Genomic DNA, 20465 nt, shown 5'->3' with positions numbered 1-20465 from the left:
GAGCCACACCAGAAGCCTATAGCAATATGGGGCAGACTCAGCTAATGGAGCTCCAGGGGGAGGCACCTCAGGAGGAGAAAAATTTGTGGAAGCGTCGAGGGTGTTCTTTAAACCCCTCTGACGGGTTGTGGAGGCAAGACAGCCCTGGTAAACCAGTAATGCCTGTCGCCCTTCTAAAGGTAGCACTAGAACAGCATCACTACCCCATTTACATGTCAAAAGAAAACCTAGCTGCAACGCTTGTAGAAGACTGGTTCACACCAAATTTTGCGAAGCATGTAGCATTTTTTATGGTGAACTGCATAGTCTGCCAGCAATTCACCGCTGGGCACACATTAAAAGTAGTTAGAGGAATCATTCCCAGACCAAATGGGCCATTCCAGCACTTACATATCGATTATGTCGATATAATTCAAGTATGCAATGGGTACAGGTATTTAATTGTGGTGGTGTGTCCATTCTCTAGATGGATAGAAGCAGGTCCCTTGATATGATTCAAGTATGCAATGGGTACAGGTATTTAATTGTGGTGGTGTGTCCATTCTCTAGATGGATAGAAGCAGGTCCCTGCACACACCCAGACGCTACCTGTGCTGCCAAGTTCCTGGTGAGGGAAGTGTTCCCTAGATGGGGGGTGTGCGAGGTAATGAGATCAGACAACGGGGCTTACTTTGTTAACACAGTTTTCGAGCAGATCAGCTTGTTGCTTGGTTTAAAGCACAAGCTCTCGTCGGCGTATCACCCGGAGGGAAATGGCATATGTGAGCGACTCAACGGCCTATTGAAGGAAAGGATAGCCAAGCTGAAGCTCACATCAAAAAAGGGATGGTTGCACTGTCTACCACTGACATTGTATGCACTTCGGAACCAACCAGGATCCGACCATCATCTCACGCCGCACGAAATAGTCACTGGCAGAAGGATGAGGACCCCTCTTACCCCCCGAGATAGAGCTAGATGTGATGCCCAGACAACTAGGGAGGTTCTGGGAACAGAGATGCAAGACTATCGTAACTGTATGACATCCAGTGCCTCTGTCATAACAGACCAGCTGCAGCAACGGTGAAAAGGGGACAGCACAGCACAAAAAACAACAAGAAGTGCTGAAGCAGGCACAGCTCAAATCCTTTGTGCACCCCTCGTCTTCCCTGGTGATGCAGTATTGGTGAGAAACCACACAAGAAAAAGGTGAGAGGAGCCAAGATTTAATGGCCCCTTCATTGTAGAGGACTGCACCCCGTCCGCTGTCAAGCTCCAGGGCAGAAAAGCATGGATCTTCCTAAATGACATTAAACCTTTTGTAGGAGAGAGCCCTCCTGCTACATCCAACAGCAAAGAAACCACAGACAACAGGGAACAACCTCAGCACGTGCAGACAAGATCCATGGCAAGGAAGAAGGACGCTTGAGCAGAAAAGACAAGACGAGAACTCTTTGTGAAAAATTCAGCCTCACACTGAACATTTCCTCTAAACACTAAAAGGAATGAAAAACAATAAAACAGACACTCTGTGCATCCAAAGGTGCAGGGGAAAGAAGAGAATCACACATCCAAAGCAGCAGTAACGCTACATATATGAACATTCAAAACCACACAAAGCATTGAAAAGGCCCTAAGACTCTGAAAAGAATAAAAAGGGGACATTTCTGAGAACCAAAACGATATCCTGAAGCAACCAGTATCAAGACTTTGTTCATAGAACTTATGGTGTCCCCCAGTAGAAATATTAGAAAGGATGTGCTTTCCTGTTTTTGGCTAGTATTAGAGACATATCCATCACTTGTAGGGAGAGAAACCAGCATCCCAGATTTCATTCAAAATCCAGCTAACAGGAAGATAATACGGTAACTACTGACTGTCCTCGCGGAGGCTTTTGCCGAAGTGCCAGAGTACTGGGAATAAGGACAAATGCTCCCACCTCAAGTGATCATCGATGAACTGACATACACCTTATTTTTCCGAATCATAGAGGAGTGCCCAGGACTCGTCGGGAGAACCACAGATACCCTAACCTTCATCAGAGATCCAAGAAACAACGAATTCCTAAACCAACTGTGGTACAAACTAAATTACGTGGTCGCAATCCACGCAGCAGGAAAGTGCAAAGACTGTTCACATCACAAGAGAGGCCTGTGATCTAGAGACTTGAAGAACAGGTCAAATGTAATTGTCACCAGAAGCAAAAATGGTGCGTAAAGCACAGAGAATTGAATACCCCTCACTACTACGACCCTAAGGATAGTAGAGATTGAACAATTATCTGCACACACAACTTAACATGACCATACTGATATTACTAAGATAGACATTACAGTGAGACTCCTTAGTGCAGGAAGGCATATTCAACAACCCAAGTAATGAAAAATATATATCGCTTTAATAATAAATGTTAAAAACAGAACATATTCATACATCAGTGCATCACAGAAAACACACAAGACATCTGTCTAAACAATAAGACATATAGTAGAAAAAAGTGGCGATTTAATAAATCCTACTTTCACATAAAAGACTTTCAACTATCGCGACTATATTTAGACGCTGTTAGAGATATAAAGTGTCGACATGTTTTGGCCAAAAACCAGATTGGATATTTTCTCAGGTGTCCATTCAGAAACAAGTGTAGTGGCCATCTTCAGGACATAGGATTTCTTCATAATGAAGCTAATGTATGGTGTAGATGGGACATCATGGATCTAGAAAGATGTATGTGTAATTGGTTAGTTAGAGAAAATGCATAGTTATTGTACCCAATTGCCTTCTATTAGTGTCGTCCAAGATGATTTCCAATGTGTAGAAAGGGCACTAAGTCTAGTATACAGCATATATATGGTGCAAGTAATGTTCAAAACATTAAAAAAAATTAGACAACTTAAAACAGGAACAAAACATAGTTGTGTGACAGAAAATTCGAAATCAATCTCTTACTTGATTCCACTGGGTCGGGTGTGATAGAGTCGATGGAAAATTTCATCCGTCTCAGAAAATGGTTTAATTACATCTAGCGGCACATTGGCGGCATGGATCGTAAGTTCTAGGTAAGGTTCACTTGGTCCTATTTATAAAACATATTAAATTGTGTTATAAATTTTAGTTTATGTATTTAAATACCAATTTTTTGTATTTATTAAATATAAGATTAAATCAGTACAAATCGCACAAATTACTGACAGTTTAAAAACATGATTAGGGCAAGAGGCTTAAGCTGTGATGAGAGTAAAGCTCTATTTCAAAACAATGGACAAGACTTACACTTAATTCGGTCAACTAGGCACTTTCCACTGTGTGCTGACAACGCGTCTCTGTGTCCGCAGAAATCTCAAAAGTGTGGGTCAAGGGTACCTACAAAGAGAATGGGGGCCCCTCTGTAGATGGAGATAGAAATACAGAGCGGGGACAAACACATAAGTATCTTGAACAAAAGTGCCGTGTTATGAGAGAGATAGGCAGGAAAGAACACTGCATAAATTACCTAAAGCAGCTCGCAATGCGTGTGCCGTGAGCGGGAAATACGGTTGCTTCTTATAGTCATAAGGCTTAAAGGGCGGGCATCTGGGCGTCAGGCCAAGTATGACGTGTGTGCCAGATGTAGAGAAGTAGCACGGAACACGTGAGGGCCTAATAAATACAAAAAAAATGAATGAATGAAGTACGTTATTCATCATAAAGGGCCAGACAAGCAGACGTTCTGGTCCCAACAACATCAGAGCACTCTGTGCGAATATGAATGCTCGAGTCGAGCGTGTAACGAAGGGGAGATAAAATGGCATGCTTACACTAGCATAGATGATACAAGATGACTCGTCCACTGCGGGTGCTGGCTGAACTCTGAGTGGAGGGGGCACGAGGAGGCCGGTATGAAAAGCGTGCAAACGTAAGCGCTGTGCATGGTTATTCGCGACGGGAGAATGTGACCCGAGTCACGTGATTCCTCATTTACTTAGGACAGAAGAGATACGTGGCTTAAAGGTATATCCCGCACAACTGCGAAGCACGAGAGTGATGGCCCACAAAAACAAGGAGGGGTTATTACATGAAGAGCCCAGTTGCCAAATCCGAATACAAGGTTTAAACATCTTTTTACAGATGAGTGCGCCTGAAGAAACGCTCACGGTGATTCAGTCCTGCCCTGCTCTGACCAACAGAGAATCGCAGAGAAAGGGGGGGAGAAAGAGAAAGTGAGGGAGACTCAATCAGGGCCAAATACCAAGGATTCCTCAGTGTGAAATGTATTTTCTACAAAAAGGGGATAATGATGTATTTTATTATTATTATCCAACCGACAGTGGGAATTGCAAGAAACGCTGGTTCCAAGTGGATACTTGGTACAACAGTAGATTAAGACAGGAGGCTGTTCCATTCAACAGATTAATTTAAGCCTTGATTTACTGTATCAAGGCTATAAATCCATCTTTGTTCTGCCAAGCTCAGTGACAAATCTCTATTTCCCCCTCTCGGTGAAGATGGAATTTTTTGGATGAAGATGGCCACTACACTTGTTTCTGAATGGACACCTGAGAAAATGTCCAATCTAGTTTTTGGCCGAAACATGTCGACACTTTATATCTCTATTAGCGTCTAAATATAGTTGCAATAGTTGAAAGTCTTTTATGTGAAAGTAGGATTTATTAAATCTCCACTTTTTTCTACTATATGTCTTATTGTTTAGACAGATGTCTTGTGTGTTTTCTGTGATGCACTGATGTATAAATATGTTCTGTTTTTAACATTTATTATTAAAGCGATATATATTTTTCCTTACTTGGGTTGTTGAATATGCCTTCTTGCACTAAGGAGTCTCACTGTAATGTCTATCTTAGTAATATCAGTATGGTCATGTTAAGTTGTGTGTGCAGATAATCGTTCAATCTCTACTATCCTTAGGGTCGTAGTAGTGAGGGGTATTCAATTCTATGTGCTTTACGTGAAGGGGCCCCTGAGGGATCCTTGGATGTGGAAACAAGGCACAGTCACCACACACGAATAGATACGCCAGACACGAGGTTCTGTTCCCAAAATCTAGGGTTTATTGCAATATTAAGTAGTCCCAGTTGGCCAAGTGGTCCCACGCCCCGTGACGTGTGTCTAACAGACCTCGGGGGACGCAAGAGAGCGTGAAACGTACATCAGTTACATATATACAAACGGAGCATCTTACAATCAGTAATGACACATTTGATGCCGCCCCCAATTCATTTCCCTTTGAATTAGAGGCGATGATTGACCAGTGTGACAAATATGACACCTTAGACCACCATATTTAGTAACGGTTTGCAATCTTCAATTTTACAGACACCATTCTTTATTTGCGAGAACACAGCGTTTCTGTTTTTCATGGGCAAGCTGCGCGTAGGAGACTGGCACATACCAGACCTCTCTATCTCTTAGTTTCGATTCTCGCTCTAGAGGTCAGCCCGCTCTCCGGGGCCTCACTGGGCTCAGAAAGGGGAGCCGTAAAGAAGATCATAATTCAACTCTTTAAATGCTAGTTTTGTACATTGCAATTCGTTCAGGAGACTCGCTGGCATTCGTGTACTGATTAAATGCCTTGCTCCCTGTCTTCAAGGATATGTGAGGGAGGGAATCAGGCTTTTCTGCCTGGCTCTCCAGTGTAATGTTTCAACATGTTTCTTAGCCTTGGACCATTGAAGCGAAATAATATCTACAGCAAAGCAGTTTTACATGAGGCAAAGTAGCAACGTTAGAGAGAGCAGAGAGAGAAAACAAAATGGCGATTCTGGTCATCTTAAAATGGCTTCACTCTAGTTGAACTAATAGCTACGTAATAACTAATGACTAACAAATATATATTCTTACACCGTAAATGAGGCGGTTGGTCTTCGGCCAACCAATTATCATTCATTTCCAGACCCTCAAGGGGTGTTTGGTTTTTCTGGACTGACAAACCCTCCTCTTGGCCGTAAGCCAAACGTCTCATCCATACATTGCATCCTCCTCCGTCCAAGTATTTGGATTAGATTCGGAATCTGATTCAAATTCGGACTCATGTACACTTGTTGTCTCCTCATTATTATTATCAATATCAATTGCCATGAATTCTTTAATGGTTTCAGATTCCTTACTATGGCGAGTGCTTGATTTAGTAATGTTTTTTCGTTTCATCATTTGTACACACTCTTCGCTAATTTCAGTACATATTATGGGGAGACAATGTATGCAACAACAACATGTAACGAATATTCCTAGGATTGCTACTAGGATTGCAAATAGTTTCCATCCCCAGGATCGCAACACTTCCCAGAACCAGGAGCTTATGTTCAATTCCCAACCGCCTTCAGGGGGGTGAAGATCAGAACTTAACACATGCAATTTTCTTATCGCCTCAAAAATCGTGGGGGAGGAGTCACTTACAAATACGCAACACGCTGATCCCAAGATTTTGCAAACACCGCCGCGATCAGCTAAGATTATATCCAGGGCCATTCTATTTTGTAGTGACATTAATCTAATTCCTTTTTCTTCAAGAGTCATATTATATAATATATCAGTGGTTTCATGTATTGTTTCTTCTAATATCCTAGACAGTCGTCTTATGTTATAAGAGTTTATCGCCTGGCCCCAAAATGGTATGAATGATTTTGCTATGTCCCCTACAACCCGTCTTCATTATTACGGCGAGGTCGTGACCTGGTCAATTTGGTTATGTCTGATGTTTTTAAAAGAAACACCCCAGGAAACAGAAATCCCAAATAACACGTACCTCCCCAGTTCCTAGGTAACCAAGGATACGCTTTTTCTCCACATATGAAATATACAGGATCTCCCGCATATATTGGTTCCACTTCTTTATCAAGGAATGCTATATTCCTGCATCTGGTAAATGTTCCTACCTGGAAAGAACCCTTTTTATTTAATCAGAATGAGACAGAATGAGGGTTATAATTCACTGTATATGAAGGGGGTTCCGCATCCTTATTCCCCTGTGGGTTCATATGGAACGTGATCACAGACGTTTTATAAGGTACAGACAATCTATCCTGTGGCATTATTGCTGGTGTAATTAATCGTCTTTTGTGGAACATGGAGCAACCCACCGGTTTCATAATCACTTCCTCAAATTCATTCATATTTGTTTTATCTAGTTGACCAGTTTCACTTTCGTTCCATTTCCCATAATATCTGGCACTCAGAGAAGCATAACATACAGAATTTAAGGGCAGGGGCTGTACATACCATCCTATTCATTGACCACCATGCTGCGGCAGGTGGGCACAAACCCAACAATTATTTTTTCTTAGAATTGAGTGTGACATATTCATTATTAACAGCAATGTGTTGTTCCAATATCCTTCCCTATGTTTCTCCTCCATTGGGGACAAGGTATAGGAAATCACATGGACTGGGCTTTCCGTTGTGGAAATGTTCATCATAGGCAAAAGTACTTCAAGAGGGTGCGTTTCTTCTAGGTACCATAATACTGATATGGTCAATAGTGGGGCTAATATACTCATTATACACATTATTATGGTTAGACCCAACATACAATTCTTTCGCCCATGTCCTTTTTTTACCATACTATGTACTACGTTTAACTCTCTAGCAACATTGGTGCAGGAGGGGGCATTTGCTCGTTCCGACATTCTTCTCTCATTCTTCTTCTTCTGTTGTGCTCGTCATGAATATCTTTTGTTCTTGTGCTTCTTAGGATGTTGAAAAAGTTCAATCAATGTCTACAAACTTTTTATGCCAGTTTTCTGTCTGCCTGGATTTCCTATTCATCTGGCAAGGCCTCCCTGCCTGAAATTCTAGAGCAATTTTGCACATTGCTCTAGAATTTCAGAGCAGCTTCCTTTGTACCACGTGCGCCCCGCTTGTTCACTCGGGTTCCTGACACATGGATTTAGCACCGAGGAGTTGTGTTCCGTGAGCTGTCTAATATGCACAACTCTTACGCCACCCTCCTCTAGGCCTCCGGTTTCTACTTCATCTGAAAATAGGAAACAGAGGCAAGAAATTCACAAAGAGATGAAAAATGTGATCACTGCTTCTTTCTGCTCCGCAGGTTGTACCGATTTGTTCTTGGTACCGTGTGATCAACAAATAGTGCGGGTGCACTTCCAGTCTCGAGCTTGGAGTCAGCCTGGGGCACAATGGCAGATGATGATGAGTGCCCAGGCGACAATGCAGGCTGTGGCGCAGCAGAAGATGGTGGGCGCCACAGAGGTATGAGCTTGTTGTCGGCCAGCAGAGATGCAGAATCTGCTGGACAACGTTGAGGCACTCTTTGCTCTTCCGTTTTTATGGCAATCTCATCAGGCTTTGTTTCAGGATCAGGCAGTTTCTGTGGCAAGGGACTGGCAATGGCATTTTTCGTTTCTGGAACCGCTGCTATCTCTTTCTGGTCTTTGTCCTGATCAGTTGACGTGTCGAATGGCGATGGGACTTTCTTGGCGTGCGTGGCATGAATCCACACCTTGTGTCCATCCACGCGTAATGCTGTCTGCGTGGTTAAAAGTACCTGGTAGGGCCGCCACCTGGGTGCCAACGATGTTTTCCGCTCATAGTTTCTGATGAGCACCCAGGTTCCGGGCTCTAATGCATGTCCTGGGCAGTATACCGCACCGGTAATGCCTCCTGCACCTGCTGATGAATCAAACGCAGTTTTTTTACTAACAGATTACAGTAAATGCTGAGTACAGGGTATTCTACCTCTCTCATTCTTTTAGGCTGAAGTGCGCACCACACATTCGCCGGTCTCCCCATTATAATTTCATAGGGGGAGAGCCCAGTTCTGGCCTGTACTGACGTTCGCATACACAGTAACGCTATTGGTAATGCATCTACCGAGCTTAATTTGTTACCTGCACAGATCTTACTGATTTTGGACTTCAAAATTCTGTTATGCCGTTCAATAAGTCCGGCCGAACTCGGATGTCTCGAACAATGGAATGTTTTTTCAATCTGCAATCCTGCACAAATCTGCATTATCACTGCACCTACAAAGTGTGGACCATTGTCCGACCATATGACACGGGGCAGACCAAAGCGAGAGAAATACTCTTTTAGCATTACCTTTGACGTGCTCATGGCTGTGCAATCTTTCAAGGGATATGCTTCTACCCATTTGCTGAATGCACATATGATCACCAGAACGTATTTCAGATTTTGGCATCTCTCCATCTCTATGAAGTCAAAGTGAATCACTTTGAATGGCATAGAGGGAGGTCCAAAACTTCCTGTTGGAGTCACTGTTCCTTTTCCCACATTGTGCTGTAGGCACGTGATGCAGTTTTGCACCAGCCTCTCTCCAAATCCAGTTCTGCAGAGCCCTTAGCCCATCCCTGTATTTCGTCGGCAGTAGCTTCCGCCTGCATTTCGTTAACAGTCACAATTCCATTTTCTATCATGCAGGGCACTCCCTCCGATTGTACTGTCAACATTTATGTACTCAAATCAGTGGCAGTCTGTTTCGCCATCTTGTCTACAAATGCGTTTCCTTTTCCCACTTTACATGTCACCTTTTTATGCACCTCACATTTCACTATTGCCAGGTGTTTTGGACACGTAAGTGCAGACAGTAATCGCACAATCAGAGGGTCATGTTGAATTCTAGACCCATGGGATGTTAAAAAACCTCTCTCGGCCCAAAATCGGCCAAAATTATGAACTACGCCAAAGGCGTACTGGCTATCAGTATAGATATTTACGCTCAAGTTCTCTGAAATTTCACAAGCTCTTGTTAAAGCAATTATCTCTGCTGCTTGGGCGGTTATAAGGAATTCTTTTACGCTCCACAACACTTTTTAATGTCGTAACAGCATATGCGGCAGTTGATGTGCCGTCAGGTTGTTTAAAAGAGGAGCCGTCACAAAACAGTTCCCCATCTGGTTCTTTTAGTGGTGTGTCACTCAAATCAATTCTCCCTTTTGTTTCTTCCTCAGTAACCATTAGGCAATCATGGGGTGGCAATTCAGTCCCACCACTATTTTCCCCGGGCATTGGCATTAATTTTGCTGGATTCCAAGAGCTACACCTCATAATTTGGATGTTGGGCGCGAACAATACAATTTCATATCTAGTCAATCTAGTAGAGGTGAGGTGTTGGTCTGTGTTCTATTGAGTAGAACATCTATGGCATGTGGCACCATCAAAATTAAGGTGTGCCCCAAAACCATCCCTTCTGTTTGTTTCACTGACGCAGTAGCCGCTGCAACAGCTCGCAAACATCGTGGTAGTGCGCGCGCTACAGGGTCCAGCGCAGAGGAAAAATAGCTGCACGGCCTATTTCTTCCACCTTGTTCCTGTGTTAAGACAAACAATGCGCATCCTTCGTTCTCATGCACAAATAGCCTAATAACCTTCTCATAATTCGGTGTGCCCAAAACTGGAGCAGAACTCAAAATGTTTTTTAGCGAATCAAATGCTTTCTGACATTCTTCATTACACTGCAAAGGCATCACAGCATCCTTTTTTGTTAATTCCACCATTGGTTTCACAATTAAAGCAAAGTTCATAACCCATTGACGGCAATAAGAAGCCATCCCTATTATCGCTCTAACACCTTTCTGTGTTGTTGGAATAGGCATACCAGAAATACTCTTTATTCTCTCTGGTGTTAATCTTCTCCCTTACTTTGAGAGTAGGTAACCCAAATAAGCTACTTCTTTCTGACAGTACTGGAATTTCTTTAGGCTTGCTTTATGGCCATGCGTGGCTGGATGAGTCAATAATAGAACAGTACCTTTTTTACATATCTCCTCCGTGTCAGCAGCGATTAGTAAATCGTCAGTGGATTGTAACAATACACAGTCTGCTGGTAATTCTAACATGTCCAACTGCTCTTTCAACGCTCTACTGTATATGCTCGGACTTTCAGTATAGCCTTGTGGAATGTGTGGGAACGTGTATGATAGTCCTCCTCAAGTGACGGCAAACAAATACCTGCTTTCTTTGTGTACTGGAATGCTAAAGAAAGCGTTTTTCAAATCAATAACACTAAAGTATTCTGCCAAAGCAGGGATCATTGTCAAAATCATAGTGACATCTGGCACTAATGGGAATTGGAGATCTATTACTTTGTTCAGTGCACGGAGATCGATTATGAAACGGTACGGTACCTCATTACCCCCTTTCTTGTATACGGGAAGAATGGGGCTGTTACATACACTAACTGTAATCTCTTCAATCACTCCCAATTTCACCAAATCAGAAACATTACTTTTCAATCCTTTTTCTCCTTCTGCTGAAATTTTATACTGTGGAATACGTGGTAACGTTATTCCTTCTCTTAATGTAATTTTTACTGGTTCTATTTTCAAACATCCCACATCATTGTCATTCACAGCCCAAATGCAAGTTGGTACCTTACTCAATTCCCTCATAAAGGTTCTGTCATAAATTCAGAAGTCGGCATAGTCTGGGGAGAAATAGTCAAAAAATACCCCATCTGGTGTACAATGAATAACTGCGCTTAGTTATTTCAATAGATTCAATCCTAAAAGATTCTCCCCACAATGCTCTGTTAAAAGAAATGGACAATGTTCAGTAAAAGGCCCTATTGTCACTGATTTGGACTTGGGTTTTATTACTGGGGTACCTGCGAACCCTACTGAGATATTCTATCGCCCTGACAGAGGTATGTCTGGAACCAAGTGATGATCTATTGAGCATCTTTGTGCCCCCGTATCTACGAGGAATCTATGCTCATCATTCCCGATTTTCAACTCTACGTAGGGTCCTTTCTGACTCACGGGAATGGACACTGGTTCCGACCCCTGTCCTGGGCTGTCCTATTGGGGTAACAACACATCATCCGATGTGTAGTCTCCACTGTTATTATAATATGCACCTGTCTGAGTATCAAAAATATTCCCCCCTCTCCCTCTACTTCCCGTCTGTACACCCTGCTGATTTTGATTTTGAGTAGTTTGATTCAGAGCCTGGCCTTGATTCTGTGCACCATTCCCATAATTATTTTGGTGCTGCTGCATAGGATTTCTGTTGTGACCATTTGTTCCCATGTGCCCTCTGTGAGGCCTTCTCTGACTATCCGCCTCTATTTTGCAAATGCGGACATTGTGCCCGCCAGTGTCCTTCCTCTCTGCAGTATGCACATTGATTTAATCCCAAAGGTCCTCCATGCATATTCGAATTTCCCCTACTCTGTGCATTTCCCCTTCCCCTGTGGTTTCCTGCTATCTGCTGGAGTAACACCCCTACTATCGTCGCAGAGCTTCTATTCTTATTTGCAAAGGATACTCATTACATATCTCACTTATCTCCCCTACCGAAGTCCTAGGGCTTGACATCCATCTCATTGTTTCCCGCACACACACCTGCAATCTTTGTCTATCACCTATCTGTCCGGGTGGCAGCAAGGATTTCTGCATATACAGTCTTGATGCTCTCTTCCTGCCCCTCTCAATATTACTTCTCCTATTCCCCGGTGTGGCGAGTACTTCAGAATACTCTTCATCCAATTCATTCTTTATTTCAAACAGTCACTACACATGCTCTTCTATTTCTTCATCTCTCCCTCTACAACGGGCTAATGCATTCAAATCCAACAATCGTTGCGGTGGTAACTTCCCAATTAACATTTTCCACTGTCCCGACAAATATTCCCCCATGCATTCCAACAATACCTGTCTTTCGTTGTTTCTTCTGAAGTCATATAGGGACGCTAGCGTGGATACCCCATCATTATCGTCTATATACATTTCCGCCTGTTCTTGCAGATCACGCTTTCTCTCCTTGCTGATCGCGCTGCGAGTCACTCTCATACATTCATTTTGCTCAATTCCACTCATGGAAGGGGCAGTCGGGACAGTAGCAGCCTCTTGATCAGGAGGTGCAGAGGGGGCAGTGAGAGCGGGATACGTCTGCTGGGGCTGTGGTAATTGCGAAACACTCGGGGCTGGCTGGCTAGTGGGCAGTGCAGAGTCTGATGCAGTCTTTGGTTGTGCTGGTGTTGGGAGGGGCTGAGCAATGGGTTGAGCGGCAGCTACTGCCGTAGTCTTTTTAGTTTCACTCCTCGGGCCCTGTTTTGTTTCAGTTAAGATTCTGTTTATGAATTTGTCCGATGAGTGTAGCTCTCTTTGTGGATATATTTTTTCTATGTTTAATTCATCATGCCGTCTTGTCTTTCTCAAGCTATTACTCCACTCCTCCTCCTCCTTCTCCTCAGCTTTCTCCGTCTTTGACTTATGCATGCGCGCATGTTTCTCTCTACTTCTAAATCGGAGCATTGCTTCCCTCCTCCAGTCCATAAGGATATCAAGTGCCCCAGGGCGTGCTCTCTTACTTATCAACACCTCTTCCAGGTTATCTATACGTTCCATCTCAAACTGCCATCCCTCGGCCACTGAAGATTTTCCTGTTTTCTGGTTTGCCTATGCCAAGTTTCACAAAACATTATCGCTCCCATACCATACTTTATGTACATATCATAAACCGGCGTTCCTCCCGGAGGTGCTTCCTGGCCAGTTTCCAAAGATTGTTCACTGCAGCGGAAAAATCCCGCTAAGGTGGACAATACCCCAGGCATGTTTTAACCTTACCCTTGGCTAATCAAACTTACTCTGGGTGTTTGATTTTGCAAAATCAACTCTCAACCAATATCAGGATCACTTACGAATCGGGGCACGACTCACCTGATTAGTCAATTTGTCTTTTCAAGACACAATTCGACCGTATACTGACGCAACCAATGACGTCGTGTCTGCGTATCTCGGTTCTGCCTCGTTTCGGGACCCTCGTCTCCTTGTTCACTGGCCTGGGGCATCGATCAGGGATCAGCTGTGTGCAAATCTGCAGCAAGGAATCTCATCACTTACGCAGGGCGCCCCGAACACCTCTTGATCCCGGCTCGATCGCTCCTGTCCTCGTCGTTCTTACCGCCTTCCTTATTTTGCAACGTACATGATGGAACAAGTGGGGGAGGGTCCCTATTTGGGCGCCATCTTGAAGGGGCCCCTGAGGGACCCTCGGATGTGGAAACAAGGCACAGTCACCACACACGAATAGATATGCCAGACACAAGGTTCTGTTCCCAAAATCTAGGGTTTATTGCAATATTAAGTAGTCCCAGTTGGCCAAGTGGTCCCACGCCCCGTGACGTGTGTCTAGCAGACCTCGGGGGACGCAAGAGAGCGTTAAACGTACATCAATTACATATATACAAACGGAGCACCTTACAATCAGTAATGACACATTTGATGCCGCCCCCAATTCATTTCCCTTTGAATTAGAGGCGATGATTGACCAGTGTGACAAATATGACACCTTACACCACCATATTTAGTAACGGTTTGCAATCTTCAACTTTACAGACACCATTCTTTTTTTGCGAGAACACAGCGTTTCTGTTTTTCATGGGCAAGCTGCGCATAGGAGACTGGCACATACCAGACCTCTCTATCTCTTAGTTTCGATTCTCGCTCTAGAGGTCAGCCCGCTCTCCGGGCCCTCACTGGGCTCAGAAAGGGGGGCCTAATTCATAATTCAACTCTTTAAATGCTAGTTTCGTACATTGCAATTCTTTCAGGAGACTCGCTGGCATTCGTGTACTGATTAAATGCCTTGCTCCCTGTCTTCAAGGATATGTGAGGGAGGGAATCTGGCTTTTCTGTCTGGCTCTCCAGTGTAATGTTTCAACATGTTTCTTAGCCTTGGACCATTGAAGCGAAATAATATCTACAGCAAAGCAGTTTTACATGAGGCAAAGTAGCAACGTTAGAGAGAGCAGAGAGAGAAAACAAAATGGCGATTCTGGTCATCTTAAAATGGCTTCACTCTAGTTGAACTAATAGCTACGTAATAACAAATGACAAATGAATATATATTCTTACACTGTAAATGAGGCGGTTGGTCTTCGGCCAACCAATTATCATTCACTTCCGGACCCTCAACGGGTGTTTGGTTTTTCTGGACTGACATACGCACCATTTTTGCTCCTTAATTAACGTCTCTTTTTGAGAATTGTTCCCCCGAAAACAAAAAAACTTGGGATTTAGCCCTTTCTTTGTATACCTATTGTCACCAGAAGACAGCCAATATGCATATGGTGTTTTCTTTCACCTCATTGAGAACTTTCCAGAACTAGTGGGTAGACCCCACAATATTGACGTACCAACATTCCTCAGAGACCCAGTAAAGAACGCACAATTAAACAAGCTCCTAAGAGCCATCATAGCGCAACTGAGAAGCAATTATGGTCATCCACTGCTGAGGAGAGCCTTAGAAGGAGGAGATCCACAATAATACTTTCTGCCGAGGACAGATCGAGAAGAGCAGAAATGAGGATTACGACATCATTGATCCTAGTTATTTTTATTTTTTCTTCTATTTTTCTTATTATCCATTTCGTCATCCTTCCGCCGTGGAGCAGATCGAGGAGAGAGACTTGTCGCCAAGAGACCGAACGAAAGGAGCAGACACAAGAACTTCACCATCTTATTTTTCTTTTTCTTCATTTTAGCTCATGTTTTCCTATTTTTTCATATGGTCACTTTTTTTTTTTTTAATTTTTATTTTTACATTTTATTTTTCATGTGATTTTTTGCAGTTCCATCGTTTTATTCCTTCACAGTGAACAAGTCCCAACATGTCCTCAGGACCAAAGCAAAATCGAGGAGTTCACTGGGACCTCACCTACTATAGATACGCATAATTAATGAGATGCAAAGATGCTAGCCTAACCTTTTTCCCATAGCATAGCAAACGAAACTGTGCTACATACCCAGAGACTATCGTCATCACACGCAAGAGGGGGGACGCTTGAAAAGCACTCGACACTTTAGCAATAATAAACTTTTGAACTGTGAGATCGGAGCAAGCAAAGAATAAATAATTGACTATGGACTCGATCGAAATGGGGGCCCAGAACAGTAACATAGTTTTACCCCCAGCAGCAGGGCGCCCCCACATCCCTGGAAGAAAATGCTGCAAACTGTTGTTCCGAACGATAATGTGCATATGTACAGTGATCATTATTGTTTTTCTATTATCAACAATCAGAACTGCTTTCTTTATTGGTGCACGAAGTGTCCCCCTATCAGTGCACCCACCAGATAATGAACGTCAGGGTCCCACAAAAGCACCCAGACCCTATATAGTGATACCAGTTCAAGAAAAGCTAATGATGAAGCAAATGATTTAAGATTCAATGTATTAAATGTAATTAGCAGTGATACATACACACTTGAGGTAATGAATGGAGAGAAAAGCTGGAGACAGGGTCAGCACGGAATGAATGATAATATAGCATTGACCACGGCACACACCCACATACAGAATGCACACAAACAAGGGCAAGTGTCAATGGCTACGAGGCCTCCAACGAACGAAGGCAGTAGAGAAGGAGAGACTGCCTGCCGAACATTCAATTCCAGAGAATAGTGGAAATGACCAAAAAAAGCCAAGTGAATTACCAAAGCTGGAGGAAATAGCAAAATTCCTCAAAAGAACAGAAGTGGCCACAAAAGAATTCACAGAGAAGGCACACATGCTAATAGATTATTTGTTCCCATTCATAGTCCAAGCAAAGAAACTGCACGAGAAGCTGAACAACAGAACTATAGAAACTATAACAGCAAGCACACCTGCTCCAACGCAAGGAACAAGCCACAGGCCTACAACACAGCCACAAGTTAGAAAGTTGATGAACCAATGGTGGTTAAGGGAAGTTTATGATAGACTACTAATGGGAAGGAAAGGAAGCACCAAACTGTCTCCTACCACAGCAATGCACTCGAGGCAGCCTGCTCCACTGAGACACCCAGAGGGGAAAAGCAGCACAGACGCATTTAGAGATGTAGTCATAGCAAACTACAGAAGAACACTGAGAATCAAGAGAAGCCCTCACGAAGATACCAACTAACTTAACGACTACCTGGATAGCACAGCCCATCTTGGAAACAACATATGGTACCAGCACATGAAGGAAGTAGGACGAAGGCAGTCAGGAGGAGAATGCTTCGTCTGTGCACTCCTGTCATACAGTATGGGAAAGTCCAAGATCTTCGTGGCTGTAGAAATCGATGTCCAGACAGCACACTGTATGTCACACGTAGCAATGTGCAAGACCAGAGGCCAGTTCATGGGTAGTGATGCCTCATTGAAATGGGCAACAGAAGCAACTGACCCTGACAAGGATGATTATGTTCAAGACATAAAGACAAGAAACAGAGCTCTCACTAAGAACCATGTGATCAGGTATGAGAACCCTGACATAAAAGGGGCATGAATTAGATGGGAAGTGAATCAGAAGCTAAATGTCCAAGGAAAAACCCCAGAAGAGGCCCGAAGTTGGAAGAACAGAGGTCAGATGCAGATTTGGGGGACAGTGCTTTCACCAGATGGATGGGAGAAAGGAGTGGTGATCTGCAGAGCCTGCATGGTCATTGGACAATACGAGCCTACCATCAACATAGTGCGGAACGGATGCAAGCCATTATGGCCAAAACTTGAAAAATTACTTACATGGGTCGAAGACAGAGGAGGACCCCTGCAGATAGTACCACTGGAGAACCCAAATTTCTGCTTCAGAAACAATGGTACAAGGAGGATGGGAGGGAATCAAAACTGTGGACGAGTCTCTGACGCCCCCGGAATGGTAAACGGAACCGCAGTGATTATGGACCATTACTGGTCGTGTGGATCCAAAGCATATATAAGACTACCAAAGAATTGGGGAGGCATATGCACAATAGTGAATGTCCATGTTCCTGCACTAGTGATCCCCAGGAATGACCTGAATCTGGGCAGTTTCCCGAAAGCAGATGCTCATCTAAGGAGAAGGAGATCTGTGGAACTAGTATCCAGGATGAAAAGAGAAAATTACCTTTCTGCCAAATCAGAAGAGGCATTTCATGCAATCCCCTACGAACACAGGCTATTCAGCCTCACCTCAACTGTATTCACAACATTACTCCTGCCTCACATCCAAGTTGGAGTGAATGCTAAATGGTTACAGATAACCAGATGGGAATTATTGCAGACCATCAATACTACTATAAAAGGATTCAACGTCATCAAAGAAGAACTGAGAGCAATCAGACTGATGACCCTCCAAAACAGATATGTGCTTGACATGATCACTGCAATGGATGGAGGTGTTTGTGCAAAAATCGGAGAATCATGTTGCACATTTGTACCATCACATGATGAAGAAAACGGAACCCTGACAGAGGCCATAAGCATGTTGACAAGCCTAAAAAACCAGATGATCGTTGAAAGTGATGAAGTGGATGATTACAGCTGGTTTGGAGAACTATTCTCATGGGTCCCACAATGGATGGCAGATATATTAAAGTTTCTGGAAGCTCTACTCTCAATGGTATTGCTAGGATTTTGTGTAATAAAGATAATCATTACACAATGCCAGAAAACTGCGAAGAAAGCCATAGGGATGAAAATAATGGTCAATGTTGAACCCGGATGGAAGCCCAGAGACCTGACAGATGAAGAGATAAGAGACTTTGTGAAGGCCAGCAAATTTGCTCCAGAAGGAACCAAGTTCACATATCCTAAGAAACGAAGAAAGTATGAAGGAAAATGGGTTTGCTGCAATCCAAATGGACAATGCCAGCTAATGACCCCCCACTCCCTCCTATTCCATGGTGCTCTCTATCTCGCCTATCTTCTCTAACTGCTTCTCTATTGACTATCCTGCTCTCCTCACTAAATCTGGCAGGAAAAAGTTTAAAAGGACATCCTGGTCTCCAACCCAGGCCTCCCTATCGCTGACACCTGCACTAGTGCCTCCTCCAAGGAACCTCTCACTGACATCCTCTTTTTTGTGCCTTCGCCTGACCTATGGACCCTTCATGTGGTCTCTGTGCTCTTTCCTTTCTCCTCTTCTCCCATTAATGGTGGCACCCGTTGGGATGTCCTCTTGGCCCCCTTCCACTCCTCTAAAGCCATCATTAATGTCTACGCTAATGGGACCGTCTTGGTCCAAGGCCCTCAGGCCAACCTTCACCTCTTTGATAGACGCTTCCCACACCTCATCAACTTCCTTTCCTCTCCTGCTGTCCCCCCTCCTCTGTCCTCGGCTACCTTGCCTCTACCCTCCCTCCCTGCCCCCTCTCGTGCTCCTTCTTCACCTTCTTCTTCTTCACTTCTGCAGGGCGTACCTCTGATCTGTACCCCTCCCCGGAAGTCCTTCAAGGATGGCAACCTTCTCCACATTGCCACTCTTGATGCTCTGATCTCTTCTGACCTTCCCCTCTCCGTCCCTCTCCCCACTCCTCTCTCCTGGAGTGACCACTTTCTCCTATCCTCCCACCTCACCTTCCCTACCCCACAGGAAAAGCCACCCTCATCACTGCCACCCACCTTCTCGGTCATCCGACCCATGAAGCGCGTGTCAGTTGAGGCTTTCGCTGCCATCTTCTCACACCCCCACCCTCCTCGGCTGACTCCCACCCTGACACAGCCCTCTCCACGCTCCACTCTGCTATATCTGATACTCTCGATATCCTTGCCCCTGTCATGAGAATCTGCCTGAAGCCCAAAGCCAAATGTAACTCCTGGTATGACTCGGATCTCGTCACCCTAAAACGCAAGTGCAGGGTGGCAGAGAGGAAATGGCGTGCTTCAAGTTCATCCTCTGACAAACTGGCCTGCCGCCTGCTCCAAAGGCAATACCGTCTCTCTGTTCTCACCAAGAAGAGAGCCCTTATCCAAGCTCGCATCTCTGCGGCATCTAACAATTCGGCCGAACTCTTTAAAATCTGCCAGGAGCTTGCCAACCCTGCTGCAGTCTCTACCTCTCCTGTCCCCTCCCATGCCCTCTGCACCGCACTGGCCTCTCACTTCATCTCTAAAACTCAGGACATCCTGTCCTCACTCTCCTCCTTTCACCTCCCTCCCTCTCTTCCCTGCTCTTCCTCGGGCCCTTCTGCAGCCACCCCTCCTCCCCCCTTCTCTGCCTTTCCCCTTTTTTCTGCTGACGAGGTTTCCAGATAAGTCAGATCTATGAAAGTCTCGTCAAAACAGGTTCACCCCTATTCCTCCAAAACTATCAAGGACCACATCGACTCCCTGGCTCCTGCCCTGGCTGACTTTTGCAACCACTCCTTCACCTCTGGAGTCTTCCCATCCCCCCTTAAGCACTCCCTTGTGCACCCTCTTCTTAAGAAACCCTCTTCCGACCCCTCCTGCCCGGCTAACTATCGCCCAATCTCCATCACTCCCTTCCTGGGCAAGCTCCTGGAGAAACTGGACATCTCCCAGCTTAACCTCCATGCTGAATCTGTTGGTAGTCTTCATGACCATCACTCTGGCTTCAGAGCTGCCAGAAGCACAGAAACAGCTCTCCTGAACATCCGTGAGGACCTGCTCTCGAACGTTGACTCCAACAGTCTGTGTGTTCTCATTCTGCTCGATCTCTCTTCTGCCTTTGATACTGTCAACCATGCCATCTTGCTTAACCGTCTCCGTAATAACCTGGGTATCACTGGTCAGGCTCTGGCGTGGCTGACCTCTTTCCTTTCCAATCG

Source organism: Ambystoma mexicanum, chromosome 11 (genome assembly GCF_040938575.1).
Source record: "Ambystoma mexicanum isolate Mex_15411 chromosome 11, UKY_AmexF1_1, whole genome shotgun sequence".
NCBI lineage: Eukaryota > Metazoa > Chordata > Amphibia > Caudata > Ambystomatidae > Ambystoma > Ambystoma mexicanum.
The sequence above is the reverse complement of the archived record's forward strand: the minus strand, read 5'-3'. Positions refer to the sequence as shown.